At 38.7% G+C, this 7,910-nt stretch overlaps 1 non-coding gene across 1 annotated transcript; it reads left to right on the top strand.

Moving 5' to 3' along the window:
• The first annotated feature begins 7,485 nt into the window (after window positions 1-7,485).
• On the top strand, window positions 7,486-7,592 carry LOC131182602 (small nucleolar RNA R71). Its single transcript, XR_009150866.1, has one exon. It is a non-coding gene; the product is annotated as a small nucleolar RNA R71 (small nucleolar RNA).
• The last annotated feature ends 318 nt before the right edge of the window (window positions 7,593-7,910 follow it).

The following is a 7,910-nucleotide window of genomic DNA, read 5'->3' as shown; positions in this document are numbered from 1 at the left end:
AGAGAAAGTCCGAGGTTGGTTTGTGATGATTCTCCGATTGTGCAGCATTCCAAATACCCTTATTTGCTACCTCTACTCCAGTATGTGGCACTCGAAATAACCCATCAATTGCAAAACCAAAAATGCTATGAAATTGGTCCAATGACAGCTCTCTATTTTGCCCCAAACATCTAAATCTCATAATTGGCTTATGGTCTACATCATGCAATTTGAGGGTAGCAGAGAATGAAGAAATAAACTCCAAAACTAGAGTTGGATAAACTATCTCCTGCTTATGCACAAATTCCATCCAACCCATACCATCAAGATATGCAACTACATTGTCAAATAAACCAAGAGATTGTAGAGAATCGACAGAAATATACCTAGTGGGTTGTACCCTCCTATCCTTGAGTCTCTTAAAAGCTGCCTTTTGAATTGTATCAGGAAGAGGCCAAGGTAGCTTTGATACCTGTGAAGTTACTGAAATTGGCTTTTTGCTGGAAGAGGGTGTGGAGGCTGGAGTTTTTGGCTTTTTGGATGGTGGTTCCGACAATGGGGTAGGTGGTTCTTTGCGTTTGGATAGAGGAGGGGCAGAGGACATTGGTCGCACAGATTTCGACCTAACTTTCCGCTTATAGGTGGTTGTGGGAGGTGGTGGGGGTGTCGCTTGTGGAGGGGAATCGGGATTGGGAGGTATCGTTGACAATGGCGAGACCTCGAGAGGAGAAGCTAGACGGGAATGGGGAGGCGACTCCATGGTTCTTGATAGTGAAGATGGAGGAGATGAGGGCGGAAATGAGAATGCAGGGAGAAGTTAGGGTTTATCCGACGAAAATGCGAGTGGAGAAAAAGGGTATGCCGGAATTGAGGTCATGGGGAAAAGGGGTGAGCAGGGATATCGGGAGGTGGAGGAGGGAAGAGAGAATTGCCGAAAAGAAATTTGATTTGAATCGGGTTTGTGTAGAAACTGCATAAGTGAAAAGTGATATATGCATAACCTGTGCACTCTTTTATACATGTTTCAGAATGATTTGAACTTCAGAGAAATAGCTCATGCACAAGTGCACAAGTCATGCACTGTCCTTATGCACTGTTCGACAAGGTTTGAAATCTTGGGTTGGTGGTCATGCAGTTGTGCATAAGTCATGCACTCTCCTTATGCACATTTCGGTGGGTTTTGATGTTTGGAAAATGTGGTTATGCAGTTGTGCATAAGTCATGCACTCTGCTTATGCATGTTTCGATGGGTTCTGATTGTTATGGAAGGTGGTTATGCAGAAGTGCATAGGTCATGCACTCTGCTCATGTAGGTCTCGGCAGATTTTGGTGTTTGGGGTTGGTGGTCATGCAGTTGTGCATAAGCTATGCACTCTGCTTATGCACTCTTCGGTGGGTTTTGAGATTCAGAGTGTGAGGTCATGCAGAAGTGCATAAGCTATGCACTCTGCTTATGCACCTCTCGGCAAGTTTGGAATTTTCGGATTTCTGGTCATGCGTATGCATAAGTCATGCACTCGCTTATGCACCCTCGCAGTTTGAATTTTTGAGTTTTCGTTATGCGTATGCATAAGTTATGCACTCGCTTATGCATTTCTTCGCAGAGAGAAAATGAAGAATTTGAAGTTATGCAAATGTGCATAAGTCATGCACTCTGCTTATGCAGGTTTCGAAAGATATGAAATTTGACAAAATTAGGCTATGCAGAGTTGCATAAGCTATGCACTCTTCTCATGCACTTTGCAATAGGGATGAAAATGGCAAAAATTGTGGTTATGCAGGATTGCATAAGCTATGCAGTTACTTATGCACAATTCAACAAGATTAAGATTGCAATGGAACATGATTTGCAAGTGTGAAAAATACCCTAAAATGAAGAAATGTAATTTTATAAAGCATAAATCATGAGAAATTTTCACCAAAAACACATCAATATATACAAAGTTCATCAAAAATGCATCACACAAGCTTGTAGAAGATGGATCCTGCATAAAAGGCATTTGTGACCCATGCCATTTTAACTCAAATTTTGCAAATCAACATTTAGCACATTAAAACTCAATAAAATCTGCATAAAGTTGCATCTATCCACAAATGATGAAATGAACTCTCCAAGTTATGCCAAGAGAATGCAATATTGTCCACCTTGAATTCCACAACCTAAATAATCTCAAAACTACAAAAATGACCAACTTACCACAATATTAGCATTAAAAGCACATATACTTAAAAGTTACACACCCAACCTCACCAAGAACACAAGCCATTTGCTGCAGACACCCTTTTTGCTGCAGATTTCATTTTTCCTCTGCATAAACTAGGTAGCAACCCAAGAACATAATTCATCTGCTGCAGACCTTTCCTTGTTGCAGATTTCATTTTTCCTCTCTGCATAAACTAGGTAGCAAACTTGCACAGGTTATGCAGCAAAAATCAATCAATTTGCAGGAGATTTAAAGAACATAATTTCAGGTTAAGGGTCACTCCCCAGCAGTTCACCAACCTTCCTCCATTGAAATACATCTACAAGGGACAAGATTCAACAATGTCAAAAATTGAATTTGGGGAGATTCAAGATAAAACAAAAGCAATGAAAATAAAAGTAAATCAGCAAAAGCAAAATAAAAGGACTTGGGATGCCACCCAAGAGGGCTAATTTATAGTCCTTAGCTGGACTCTTCATGAATTTCAGTGAAAAAGATGTGAGGGATTGGAGAGCTTATAACAGCTTGCTCCCTTTATTGGGTCTCCAGTTATGTAATGTTTCAATCTATGCCCATTGACCTTAAAATTCCCAGATTTTTCACTCCAAACTTCAATTGCTCCATAGGGAAAACCTTAGAAACTCTATATGGACCAGTCCACCTTGACTTAAGTTTTCCAGGGAACAATTTCAATCTAAAGTTGAACAACAAAACTAAATCACCTTCTTTGAATTCCTTTTTCCTAAGATGCTTATTATGCCAAACTTTAGTTCTTTCTTTGTAAATACGGGCATTTTCATAAGCATCCATCCTCAGTTCTTCAAGCTCATTAAGTTGTAATAACCTTTTCTCACCAGCTTGCTTAAGATCAAAATTGAAGGTCTGAATGGCCCAATATGCTCTATGTTCTAGCTCCACAGGTAAATGACAAGACTTACCATACACCAACCTAAAGGGAGTAGTTCCTATAGGGGTTTTGTAGGCAGTCCTATATGCCCATAAAGCATCATCTAGTTTGATAGACCAATCTTTCCAAGAATTGTTCACTGTTTTCTCCAAGATATGTTTGAGCTCTCTGTTAGAAATTTCAACTTGTCCTGAAGTTTGAGGGTGGTATGGGGTAGCTATCTTGTGCACTACACCATACTTCCTCATTAAGCTCTCAAATTGCTTATTACAAAAATGGGAACCACCATCACTAATTATAGCCCTAGGAGCTCCAAATCTGCTCAAGACAAATTTCTTCAAGAATTTCACTACCACTCTAGCATCATTAGTTGGAGTTGCAATAGCTTCCACCCACTTTGACACATAGTTAACTCCAACTAGGATGTATTTATTACCAAATGAAGGAGGAAATGGCCCCATAAAATCTATTCCCCAAACATCAAATAATTCCACTTCAAGAATATTATTTAGGGGCATTTGATCTCTTTTTGACAAATTTCCACTCCTTTGACATTTATCACAATCCAACACAAATTTCCTCACATCCTTAAAAAAATTTGGCCAAAAGAAACCAGCTTGCAAAATTTTACTAGCTGTTTAAGAGATTCCAAAATGTCCTCCATAGTCAGAAGCATGGCAATAATGCATAATACTCTGTATCTCCTCTTCAGGAATACATCTCCTTATTAAACCATCACAGCATCTCCTAAAGAGTAAAGGGTCATCCCATCTATAAAACTTCACCTCATGCAAAAACTTTTTCTTTTGTTGCCATTTCATACCTAGAGGTAAAACTCCACAAGATAGATAATTCACAAAGTCTGCATACCAAGGTAGTTTAGCAACAAGAGAGAAAAGTTGTTCATCCAAGAAAAACTCATCAATAGGGATTTCATCCAATTCTTCATCATCCAATTGCAACCTACTAAGATTATCAGCAACTACATTTTCAGCTCCCTTCTTATCTCTAATCTCCAAATCAAACTCTTGTAGCATCAGAATCCACCTAATGAGCCTAGGTTTAGCCTCCTTTTACTGAGCAAATACACGATGGTCGCATGATCCGAAAATATAACCACCTTTGAGTCAATAATGTAAGGTCTGAACTTTTCTAATGCAAAGACAATTGCTAAAAATTCCTTTTCAGTTGTTGCATAATTTGTTTGAGCCTCATCCAGTGTTCTACTAGCATAATAAATAGCATAAGCCTTTTTGTCCTTTCTTTGACCAAGAACAGCCCCAATTGCATAGTTGCTAGCATCACACATAATTTCAAAAGCTAGGCTCCAATCAGGTGGTTGCATGATTGGCGCAGTGATAAGAGCTTGCTTCAACCTGCAAAAGGCATCCAAACACTCTTGGTCAAATACAAATGGTGTGTCATTACTTAACAAATTAGACAAAGGTTTGGCTATTTTAGAAAAATCCTTGATAAAGCGTCTGTAGAACTCGGCATGTCCTAGGAAACTTCGAATTCCTTTGACATTGGTAGGAGGAGCCATCTTCTCTATCACTTCAACCTTGGCTTTATCAACCTCTATTCCTCTGTTAGACACCAAATGTCCAAGCACTATCCCTTCCTGAACCATGAAATGACACTTTTCCCAGTTTAACACAAGGTCAGTATCTGCACATCGCTGCAAAATTTTAGAAAGGTTAGCCAAGCATATGTCAAATGAAGATCCATAAACAGAAAAATCGTCCATAAAAACCTCCATTATGTCTTCAATGAAATCTGAGAAGATTGCCATCATGCACCTTTGAAAAGTGGCTGGTGCATTACACAACCCAAATGGCATCCTCCTATAAGCAAAGGTTCCATATGGACAAGTAAAAGTGGTTTTCTCTTGAACATTTGGATGGATAGGGATTTGAAAAAAACCTGAATATCCATCTAAATAGCAAAAGTAAGAATGCCTAGCCAGTCTTTCTAACATCTGATCAATGAAGGGAAGTGGAAAATGATCTTTTCTAGTGGCAACATTTAATTTTCTGTAATCTATGCACATTCGCCAACTAGTCACCGTTCTAGTGGGAATTAATTCATTATTTTCATTTTTGACCACTGTCATTTCACCCTTTTTTGGAACAACATGTACTGGGCTCACCCAAGTACTGTCTGAGATAGGGTATATGATCCCTGCATCAAGCAACTTCAAAATTTCCTTTTTAACAACTTCTTTCGTATTTGGGTTCAACCTCCTTTGATGTTCAATAGATGGCTTACAATTTTCTTCCAAAATGATTCTATCCATGCAAAAGTGTGGGCTTATTCCCTTAATGTCATCTATGGTGTATCCTAAGACTTTCCTAAATTGTCTCAACACTCTTAACAACTTATCAGCCTCTAAGGTACTCAAGTTTGCATTTACAATTACTGGATAAGTGTTATTAGTGCCAAGAAATTCATACCTGAGCTGAGAAGGAAGTTGCTTAAGTTCTACCTTAGGTGCATCTTCTTCCTTGAATGATGGTTGCTTAGATTCTGCTATTTCCTTTTGTGTGAGTTGAAAAACCGGAGCAGAAATGAATGATGGACTACCTCTAAGTGTTGAGCATATGCAGCCACATGAGGGTTATCATAGTCTATGCCTCCTCCATGAACCAAGCAATTTTCAAGTGGATCTTCTGGATATTTCTTTCTGAAATGTTCTTCAACCAGCTCATCAATGATATCAACTCTCAAGCAAGTATCAGCTTCAGAATGATGCTTCTTCATAGTGTTATTAATATTGAAAACCAATTGCTCTTCACCAACTCTAAGAGTCAATTTTTCTCCTTTCACGTCAATCAAAGCACCACCGTAGCTGTGAAAGGCCTTCCCAAGATAATTGGAATATTAAAATCTTCCTCCATGTCCAAGATGACAAAGTCAACAGGTATATAGAACTTTCCAACCTTCAGAGGCACATTCTTCAAAATCCCTTCAGGATACTTGATTGATCTGTCAGCTAACTGAAGAGAAATGTGGGTTGGCTTAAGATCTCCCATATTGAGCTTTTCATAAATAGAGAGGGGCATAAGGCTAACACTAGCCCCTAGATCACATAAAGCTTTTGTAGAACATGATTCCCCAATGTGGCATGGAATTGAAAAACTCCCTGGATCCTTGAGCTTTGGGGGAAGTTTCCTTTGGAGGATAGCACTACATTCTTCAGTTAAGGCTACAGTCTCATGGTCTTCAAGTTTCCTCTTGTTTGAGAGAATTTCTTTCAAGAATTTGGCATAAGAGGGTATTTGTGAAAGAGCATCAATAAAAGGCACATTTATATATAGCTTCTTCAAAACCTCTAAGAACTTCCCAAATTGCTTATCAAGCTTGGCTTTTTGAAATCTTTGTGGGAAGGGAAGCTGTGGCTTGTAGGGCTCAGGAGGTATATACTTCTCTTCCTTCTCTTCAATTTTCTCTTTACATTTTTCTGCACTCTCTTGTTTTTCACTCTCATCAGTTTCTTTCTCATTTTCTCTCTTCTCACTATTTTCACTCTTCTCATCATTTACAACTTTCCCACTTCTTAAAGTAATAGCTTGACACTGCTCTCTTGGGTTTTTTGGTTGACTTGGTAGTTTTCCAAAAGACTTGGTACTTGAGGAAGATGCTTGTTGTGCAATCTGATTTTCCAGCATTCTGTTATGTGTTTGCATCTGTTCTAGCCTTGCTTTCATCTCTCTCATCTCCTCATCATGCTTATTTTGGTTAGCAAGAATCTGTTGTAATAAAGCTTCTGTGGTGGAACTTTGTTCTTGCTGTTTTGGTGGAGGATTCATATTTTTCTGCTGAAAATTAGGCAATGGTTGCCTATTTTGCTGATATGGAACTCCTTGCTGCTGTTGTGGTTGAAAATTCTAATTTGGAACTTGACTTTGCTGATTTCCCCATGAAAAGTTGGGATGATTCCTCCAATTTGGATTATAAGTTTGAGAATAAGAATTCCCCATTTGCTTGTTTCCATAATTACCAACATATGCTGCTTGCTCTCCAAAGTCTACTCCACAGCTAGTGGTTCCCTCTGCATAAGCCACTTGTTGTGAACTTCCAGATGATGATGATGAACTAACCAACATACTCAAATCTTCCATCTTCTTAGCCAAAACATTTGTAAGTGCATCAAACTTTGCATTAATCATATTGAATGGATCAAGATCATACATTCCAGCAGCTTGCCTTTTTTGAGTTGGAGCTGGTCCTCTTGGACTACTCCAAAGATGAGTATTCTTTGCAATTTTCTCCAATAGCTCATAAGCTTCATCTTCATGCTTTATAATAAATTCTCCTCCTGTTTGAGCATCAATAATCCCTCTAATTGCAGGAGTGACATTTGTGTAAAAATTCTGGTTTATCATCCATTTCGGAATGGCATGATGTGGGCATAGTCTCTCTAATTCCTTCCATCTCATCCATGATTCATAAAGAGTTTCATCCTCTCTTGGTCTGAAAGCTGTCATTTGATTCCTCAATTCTTGAGTTTTTCCAGGTGGAAAATATTGTGCAAGAAATGCATCAGTGAGTTGCTCCCAATTTGTAATGGAGTTGTGAGGTAAAGAATCAAGCCAATCCAATGCTCTATCTTTCAAAGAGAATGGAAATAGCTTCAATCTTGCTGCATCATCAGACACTCCAGGTTGTTTTTGCATATCACAAATCATAGCAAACTTCTTCAGATGTGTGTGTGGATTTTCAGAAAGATGTCCTCCAAATTGAGAATTCTGAATCATTTGAAGAACCCCAAAATCCATCTTGTAGCTATTTGCATCAATTCTTGGTCTTGCTATGCTCTC

This window comes from Hevea brasiliensis, chromosome 8, assembly GCF_030052815.1.
Source record: "Hevea brasiliensis isolate MT/VB/25A 57/8 chromosome 8, ASM3005281v1, whole genome shotgun sequence".
NCBI classification, from domain to species: Eukaryota; Viridiplantae; Streptophyta; class Magnoliopsida; order Malpighiales; family Euphorbiaceae; genus Hevea; species Hevea brasiliensis.
Note: the sequence above shows the minus strand (reverse complement) of the source record. Positions and strands in the feature narration are given on the sequence as shown.